Consider the following 9,516-nt stretch of genomic DNA (forward strand, 5'->3'; position numbering starts at 1 on the left):
GTGGAGGAGAACATGATGCCAAGATGCATGAAAACTGTGATAAAAAAACAGGGTTATTTCACCAAATATTGATTTCTGAACTCTTAAAACTTTATGAATATGAACTTGTTTTCTTTGCATTATTTGAGGTCTGAAAGCTCTTTTGAAAGCTCTTTTTTTTTTTTGTTATTTCAGCCATTTCACATTTTCTGTAAATAAATGCTCTAAAAGACAATATTTTTATTTGGAATTTGGGAGAAATGTTGTCTGTAGTTTATAGAATAAAACAACAATGTTCATTTTACTCAAACATAAACATATATATAGCAAAATCAGAGAAACTGATTCAGAAACTGAAGTGCTCTCTTCATTTTTTCCCAGAAATGTATATTGTTCCCAGTTCCAATTTAAATTAAATTATTGATTTTAAACCACAAAAATGTGATGACAAGGATTTTACTTGACATCAGCGATATGTGTGAAAAATATGAAAGTGTATTTTTTGTTGTTTTACTGTTACAGTAGTCTGAGGACTGCAGGTGCAGATTAGACTCAGGAACTGAAACCAACGTTAGACTGTTTTTAGACTGTTTAAAAATCTATTTATATACTTGGTTTTGCAGTGTTAGAGTGCTGGTCACCTCCCTGCCCTTTAATCCAGCCTCAACATCCCACAGATTAATAATAGTCACCTGCTATAATTCATCTCTTACAGTGTAATAAAGGATGAGTTTATACTGACTTGAATTAAAAACGATATAAATGAAATTATAATGTAATTTATAAAAGCACTTCATCTGAATTATACCACTGAGGGTATTGAATTATGAATTTGTGTGAAATTAAATACAGGGAAACCTGATTTGTGCAGTAAAATTATACTTATTTATGAAGTATGTGATGTATGCAGTATGAATTTGTGTGATAGTAACTCTAAAGTTTTAGTGAGTGGATGGGTCTGGGTGATAACAATAATAATAGTAATTCATAGAATTCAATCTGTGCAATTTGTAATAATAGCAGTTTTCATAAACGTGTTTTTAATAAAGAAAATCAATTAAATTGTTGCTTAAAAATGTGTGAATTATTTATAAACACTCTAATTGTTCCTTATTTCTTTCTTTCTTTATCTATTTTTAAAAAATTTATCCCAAAGGAATTTTTTTCCAGGACTGTGTGTGTGTGTACTATAGATAGATAGATAGATAGATAGATAGATAGATAGATAGATAGATAGATAGATAGATAGATAGATAGATAGATAGATAGATAGATAGATAGATAGATAGATAGATAGATAGATAGATAGATAGATAGATAGATAGATAGATAGATAGATAGATAGATAGATAGATCACTGATTCTGCTGATTATGTGATGCTACGGTGTTCACGCTCTCCAAGCTTCTAATTGCTCACACCTGTCTGTGTTTGTATATATACCTCCCTATTTTCTGTCCTCTAGTAAGCATGTTTTTCTTTTGTTTCCTATTGTTACTGCTCACTTTTTGACTATTTTATTTGACTATTCTGTTGTTTGTTTACCGTTGCCGAACCTCCATCCATCTATCCAGCCATCCATCCATCTATCGCCCACCGCTTATCCAAAGTTGGGTCGGGGGTGGGGGGTGTAGCAGTTCTGGCAAGGAGCCCCAATTACAAGAAGCTTCTTAAAAACCACTGTTTACATCCTATAGCTCTAGCTATCTATGACATTATCAGTACAGTAATGGTGGCGCTCTGAGCTGAATCTAGTTTTATGGGATGTAAACAGAGGTTTTTAATAAGCTTCTTGTACACTTTTTTAAGTTATTAATGGCTTGTTTTAAATGTCAGGGCTCTCCTGATTCTAGCAAGGAGGTGTGGAGCTACTTTGAGCTGGATAACGATGTAAAAAGTGATTTATCAGGGTAAATTATGCCCCGTATCTCCCAGTCTGAAGGGTGTTTGGACAAACTGTTAAAATTGCTGGATCTCTGAACGCTGTGGGAGAGCGGAGGTGTGCTATTTATCAAAGGTAAGTACTTTTTTTTATCAAGTTTTAATTAAACAAAAGTCCAATTTACACCAGAGTTTTACTTTAACAAACTTTGTGTTAAATATCTCCATGTGTCTACCTCCACATGTTTGGCCTGTATGACACAGTTCTAGCTTCATGGCATTTAAAGGGTCCAGAAAGTCCATCACTCTGCCCAACAAAACCTGCCAGCCATTATTTTCCACAGTAAAAAAATACGCTTCAGGCTGCAGTGTGTGAAACTATGCTTGGACCCATTTAAGACGAAATTTCCAATTTTTTCAACAAACGCTTTTCTGGATCATTGGATCATCTGATGACCAACGGTTCTGGTATTTTTGGCAAGAACATGAGAGGTGTGGTGCTTAATTCTTAAATTCTTCAGTGGTTGAGTGTTAGTCTCTCTCTCTCTCTCTCTCTCTCTCTCTCTCTCTCTCTCTGTATGTGTGTGTGTTAATGTGTGTGTGTGTGTGTGGAAAGAAAGGCGAGCATTAGCTCTTATAAATAATTCAGCTGCACTGTGAGTAGCAGCTCAGCCGCTGGCACCCAGTAGGTATGGAAACCTACTGACCAGTTCCTGCCCTCAGACCAGCACAGCTATTGTCTGGTTGAGAGTTATTATGCGCTGCATGAGTCTTTAAGGAGTGTTTTCTGCTGCTATTCTATTCCCCAACACAGTGCGTGTTTACCTGGGGGACTAGTTGGTCTTTTTCTTCATTTGTAAAATAAGTTTCTGTTGCTGAATGCAATCAAATCCTCACAGCAATTCTGTGCTCTAAAATGCATCTAGTATAAATCTAGTTTTTTTTTCTGGATAGTGTAGAAACAGTTACTCCAACAATAGATAGATAGATAGATAGATAGATAGATAGATAGATAGATAGATGGTGCTCGGAGCTGACTCTAGTGTAATGGGATGTAAACATTGTTTTTTAAGAAGCTTCTTGTGCACTTTTTAAGTTATTGATGCCTCGTTTTAAATGTCAGGGCTCTCTGGATTCTAGCAAGGAGGTGTAGAGCTACTTTGAGCTGGATAACTGTGTAAAATCCTCACAGCAATTCTGTGCTCTAAAATGCATCAAGTATAAATCTAGTTTTTTTCTGGATAGTGTATAAACAGTTACTCCAACAAAAACATGAGAAATTATTTTGCTAGTACTCTTAATTAATGAAGAAATATGTTAGCTGTAGGGTACTTCAATTACCAGTCCAATCTGAATCTATTTCCTGAGATCTGATCTTCTTTTTGAAATCAAATGACCAATATTCCTTCAAAATCCTTTTAAGGAAGACGGGCTCTGAGTGGTCCAGCAGTCTAAAGAACTGCCACTATGATTTGGAGATTGCTGATTCGAATCCCGGTCATGCAGCTTGCCATCAGCTGCCTGAGCCCCGAGAGAGTACAATTAGTCTTTGCTCTCTCTGGGTGGGTACAGTACAGTAGATGGCGCTCTCTCTTTCCCCTCATCACTCTTAGGGTGATGCGGATCAGCACAAGGCTGCGTCTGTGAGCTGATGTATCAGAACCGAGTCGCTGCGCTTTTTTCCTCCGAGTGTTAGCACTGTGATGTTATTCAGCAGCTCGGAGTCTGACTTTACATGTGTCGGAGGAGCATTGGTGCATCACTAGTGAAAGGGGGAATCCTAATGAGTGGGTTGTAGCTTTTTGATAATGCTCACAGCAATGCTGTGCGCTAAACTATATCAAGTATAAATCTAGTCTTTTTTGGACAGTAGAGATAGTTACTGTCAGTAATTTTGATTTTGGAATAAAAAATGAAGGAGCAGGTTGTTAATGTAGTGTACGTAAATCACAGGGTTAAGCTACAAAAAAAAAATCTGGATAAACTCACTAACTTGTAATATCCCAGCATATGTGAGCTGTAGGATACTTCTATAATCAGTCCAATTTGAATCAGTCATTTTTTCAAAATGTCTAATATTTTTTTTAATGTTATCTAATTAATAAAATTTCTTTCAAATTCTTTCAAAGTGTGTATTTTAGAATGTAGATCATTTGAAAAGTATAGCTTTAGTTGCTAAATGCAATCAAATCCTCACAGCAATGCTGTGCTCTACAATTTAGTATAAATCTAGCTTTACCTGGACAGTAGAGACAGTTACTCCAACAGATGCATGAGAAACTCATGTTTAATAACCTTAAATTTGGAAGAAATAGACTGTCCCAATACTTTTGAACCACATAGTCTATATAGTGTATGTAAAAAATTTTGTAAGTTATATAACTGGCGATAGACAGTTAAATCTGATTAAATCTATTGAATCTTTATTTACTGCAAAAATGTTATAATTGCACTACTGACCTTTTTGCACTTTTTTTCATATTCCACTGCTGTAGATAATCATGTACTTACTTGTAAATAATATCCAAAACACATTACTGTTTCCATGTATATATTTCCATCCTGGATGTAAATTTAACACCAATTTAATATTTATATTTAGTTTGTTTATTTCTTTCATTTTTTGTATATTTTCTACTTTTATCTTTATGCGGTATACTTGGCGAGGAGCAAAGAAAGACTTTTATTGTACGAGGAAACTTCTTTCTTACAGTGCACATGACAATAAAATCTTTAAATCTTTAAATCTTGAATCTTGAATCTTGACAGATATATGATCTTTTCTTTTTTGTCTAATTAGCAAAATTCATTTAAAATCCTTTAAGGAGTGAGTATTTCAGAAACTAGGTCAATTGGCAAGTATCGTTTGTTTTGCTGAATGCAATCAAATCCTCACAGCAATGCTATAAGATTGCACAATCTAATAGAAAGCCTTTCCTGCATAAATGCATGAATGAATGAGTGAATGAATGTAGGTCATTTGGAAAGTATCCATGTGTTACTTTGAGCTCCTGGTGACCATATTTCCCCCGTTTCTGGGAGATAAGGAGAGACGTGGGTGGTCTTCAACCTCAGCACTAGATCAGAAGTGGAATCTGGTTTTACTTTCCGAGATCTAAACCACAAAACGTTCCATATATTCATAACCGGCAGTTCTAATTCAAACCATACTGTTTATATTTCAGTACAGAGCAGATTTAACTCATTAACAGAGTTCACCCTTTACTGTATTTAGTCATTCATATAGTATCTAACACAGAACTATGCTTTTTTAAATACCCAATTTCTTGATTTCTCCCCTTAGAATTAACCAGACTGTCTAATGTAGTCTAACACATAAATACTACTGCATCTCAAAAAAATTTAATATCACTGAAAAGTTACTTTATTTCAGTAATTTAGTTCAAAATGTGAAACTCTTTTTTAAGCGGTAATTTCTATTATTTTTTAATGATTGATTATGGCTTCCAAAAAAAATAAAAAAAATCAGTTATATAAATTAAGAATACTATATAAGACCAATAGGTACTTTGGGTACACAGTGTGGGCAGTGTGCCAAGTCCTGCTGGAAAATGAAATCCTGCATCTCCATAAAAGTTGTTATCAGCAGAGGGAAGCATGAAGGTCCTTCTAAACCTTCAGGAAGGGGTGACAATAGGTGCATGTAAATCATTACAAAATATTTACTTAGGAAGCGAAAGCATATATTTTATAAACTTAAATAACTAAAATAAAAAACAGCGACTTATTCAAAGCATTAGTCTGCGTTTTTCAGTTGCTATAGGACTGCTATCTGACTGACAGTAGTTCTAACCAATCAAAAGTGCTTCTTAAAATGGCTTTTGCCCCCACGTGTCTGCATGACCCTCCTACTGAGATTTTTTGAAGGGTTTAGTAATGAATCGTATTAGCAAAGTCGTAGTAATAAAATCTAACCAATCAGATCCATGATTTTCACTACAGGGGCAGGGCCACAACTGTCTAACCCCTTCTCAGCAGCGTTCTGAGGAAGAAGCTACAATCGCATTGGTTAGTGGTAAAACAGAGCTTATGCTGGATGAACTCGATAATTAGCTTAACAATATAGAATTGCGACTGTAAATGAAAAAGATATTGTGCCTTAATTAAAAAGTTTTTTTAAAGGCTGCCCTTCAATGTGAAACTACAGGGGTTGGACAATGAGACTGATACACCTGGTTTTAGACCACAATAATTTATTGTGGTGACGGACAGTTCTGGTGGAAACAAGAGAGTTGAGGTGCACATTGTATTCTGCCGTGATTTGTTCAGCCGTGGTTTTATGTTTTTTGGATACAATCCGGATTAGCACCCGAACATCCCTTTCAGACAACTTCCTCTTACAGCGTCCACAGTTAATCCTGTTGGATGTGGTTGGTGCTTCTTGGTGGTATGCTGACATTACCCTGGATACCGTGGCACTTGATGCATCACAAAGACTTGCTGTCTTGGTCACGGCTCTGGCGTAACGTTACTATAGATATACAAATGAGTGCTCTTTGTTGAATGGCTGTACTTAAGCATTGATTGTTGTCTGTTTTAAATGGTACTTTTGTAGTTTGTAGCTGTTGTATTTGTGGGCTGTTAATGTGTTTTAAGTTCATATAACTACATCAAGACAGAAAATATGTACAGGGGTTGAAACTGAAACACCTGTCATTTTAGTGTGGGAGGTTTCATGGCTAAATTGGAGCAGCCTGGTGGCCAATATTCATTAATTGCACATTGCACCAGTTAGAGCAGAGTGTGAAGGTTCAATTAGTAGGGTAATTGCAATGCGCTGTAAGAGGAAGCTGTATGAAAGGGATGTTCGGGTGCTAACCCGGATTGTATCCAAAAAACATGAAACCACGGCTGCCCAAATCACGGCAGAATTCAATATGCACCTCAACTCTCCTGTTTTCACCAGAACTGTCCGTCACCACAATAAATTATTGTGCTCTAAAACCAGGTGTTTCAGTTTCATTGTCCAACTCTTGTAGATTTTTGTAGATTATAGTAATATTCATCTGTGAATGTGTAGGTCGGTGGGGGTGGGGTGTTGCAGAAGGGGTACCCACTATATTAACTGCACACCACTGGTGTTTATACAGAGAAACAGGCATTTAGCCTCTGATTTGGTTTGAGAGTTTGTTCCCGCTCTGTAAAGAAAGCCTGTAGGTCGTATCAGAGTAAAGAGAATCTTATCTGAATAATGAAAGAAGGGGGTAAACTGAGCCGAGGAGCCGCGAGTGATCCAGTGATCCAGGCCAGGGTGGAATGTCCTCTAGATAACGAGGGTTCGGCCCGTGTTTTCTAGGTCACGCTTCACTCTCTCGTCTTTCTCCTCGCTCTCTCTCGCTCTCTCTCTCTCGTCATTTTCCTTTACGAAGTCTTAATCTGAAACAGACGCAGGCCCATTTCTCGCCGTGCGCTAGACAAAGCTCTGTAACAAGGAAATGTGATATCGGAGCATGCACAGGAAAAAAATAACGTCTAATAAATCAGGAACGCCAAATCTAAAACACATCCCGGAATTCATAAATCTGTATTAAAATACCTCAGGAAATTTAGAGGGTAATTGGAAAGAAAGGCCCGGTGGAGTCTAGGCTGTAGACTGTAGGCTGTAGACTGTAGTTGGCAGCTGGTGTCAGAAATGTCAGCTGGTTAAAGTCCAAACCAAAAGCACAATAAGAGAAAATCTGCCAGGCAATAAAGGTGCAGGGTTTATCAGGGGAAAGGTTATGGGCTTCGTGCTGATAATAAGCCCGCCTCTGACCTCACTTACAGTATTTAAAGTGTAAATTTAACACTTAAAGTTGGGTTATAATATTATTTATCCTGAGCAGCATAGCAGAAACTGAATCTGAATCTGTAACTAAAAGCTAATTCCAACTAAAAGCTCAAATTCCATTAACCTTCATTAATGTTCTGGGTCAAATCGACCCATAATTAAGTTGGAAAATATGGGAAAAGTAGTTAAAAGTATTTTTTCAGTTTGAAACTTCTTTTGCTTGCCTTAATTAATTAGTGTAATCAACATATAATATGAAAATGGTTCATTACACATATTTGCGACCTAAAACAAAAACTCTTGTGTTTTATATCTTGAAAAGTAGTGAAGCATTAAACAAATATGAACAAATATTTGTTTTTTATAAAAAACTAGTGAATTATCCTAATTGAAGCATCACCTGTTAGAGGTATGAAACACCATCACACTAAATATTAATAGAATAATTACAACAGCAACAGCAAAACCATCTTTTCAACACAACTTCTCTATAAGCATCGACTCTCTCTCTCTCACCGACAAAGGTTGGTAGGAACCTGGGTGTTATGGTTGATGACCAGCTCTCCTTCACGCACCATGTGGCCTCAGTTGCTTGATCCTGCCACTTCGCTCTTTATAACATCAGAAAAACTAGACCGTTTCTGACGCAACTGGCCACCCAACTCCTGTTACAAGCAGTCGTCATCTCACGCCTCAACTGCTGCAATGCCCTGCAAACTGTGTAGTAAAACCACTCCAAATGATCCAGAATGCAACAAAGCGTCTGGTCTTCAACCAGCCAAAACAGGCACATGTCACCCCGCTGCTCATTGAGCTCCACTTGCTACCAGTTGCTGCTCGCATCAAATACAAAGCTCTTACAATCGCCTTCAAGGTGATGACAAAACAGCTCCTTCCTACCTGCACTGATCACTCCTGAAGGCTGACGCCACCTCCCGGCCGCTGCGCTCCTCCAATGAACGTCGACACGCTTTACCAAACAAACATTCACACAAAGCAATCCAGACTGTTCTCATACAGAGTTCCCCAATGGTGGAACAAACTACCTTCTACTACCAGATCAGGAGAATCTCTCACTATCTTTAATAAACTCCTGAAGACAGAGCTCTTCAAAGAGCACTTACTCTCCTAACACCTCTAACACACTAACTACTTCTAACCTCATTTCCTTTTTCCCCTCCTTCACTTCTCTATCCCTTTATTTCCCTTCGACCTCCTTTAAGCCCTGTCTAAAAATGGTTTATCTTAATTCCTATTACTTTGTACTTTACTATTGTTACTATTGTAACAAAACAAGACGCTTTGGACAAAAGCGTCTGCCAAATGCAATGTAATGTAATGTAATTAGTAATGGAGTTAATAATGAAATATTCACACTGCTTGTAGTGTTTTTTTTTGTTTTGTTTTAGACATTAGTCGGATAATTAAACATGCAGCGTAGCACCATTGGTGTTAACAGGAGGGTTAAATGTATGCATCAGGCCTGTATTTTCGCTGTATACTCTAAAAAATGTAGTCAGACCAACTTAAAATGCGTTTTAAAAGATATTATAAATGACTACAGGACAACTAGTTAACGACAACTACTAGTTGTTAACAGTACAATACAACCAGACTGGAACATGTTCAGCAGTATATCTTTAACACTAGAACAGATATACCTATCCTTTATATTTGACAATATTTTATTAAATGTACATGTCCTTACTCATCTTAAGTTTATTTAACTGAAATGTGTTTTATATGGTTATATTTGTAGCTGCGCTTTCTCTGAAATCTCAATCTTGGTCAAAACTAGTAATGAATTAATAGACAGTATTTTACTTTTCTAAAATGTGACCTGGTGAAGAGAAACCAACGCTAACA

The sequence above is a fragment of the Astyanax mexicanus genome, chromosome 20 (assembly GCF_023375975.1).
Source record: "Astyanax mexicanus isolate ESR-SI-001 chromosome 20, AstMex3_surface, whole genome shotgun sequence".
Lineage (NCBI taxonomy): Eukaryota > Metazoa > Chordata > Actinopteri > Characiformes > Acestrorhamphidae > Astyanax > Astyanax mexicanus.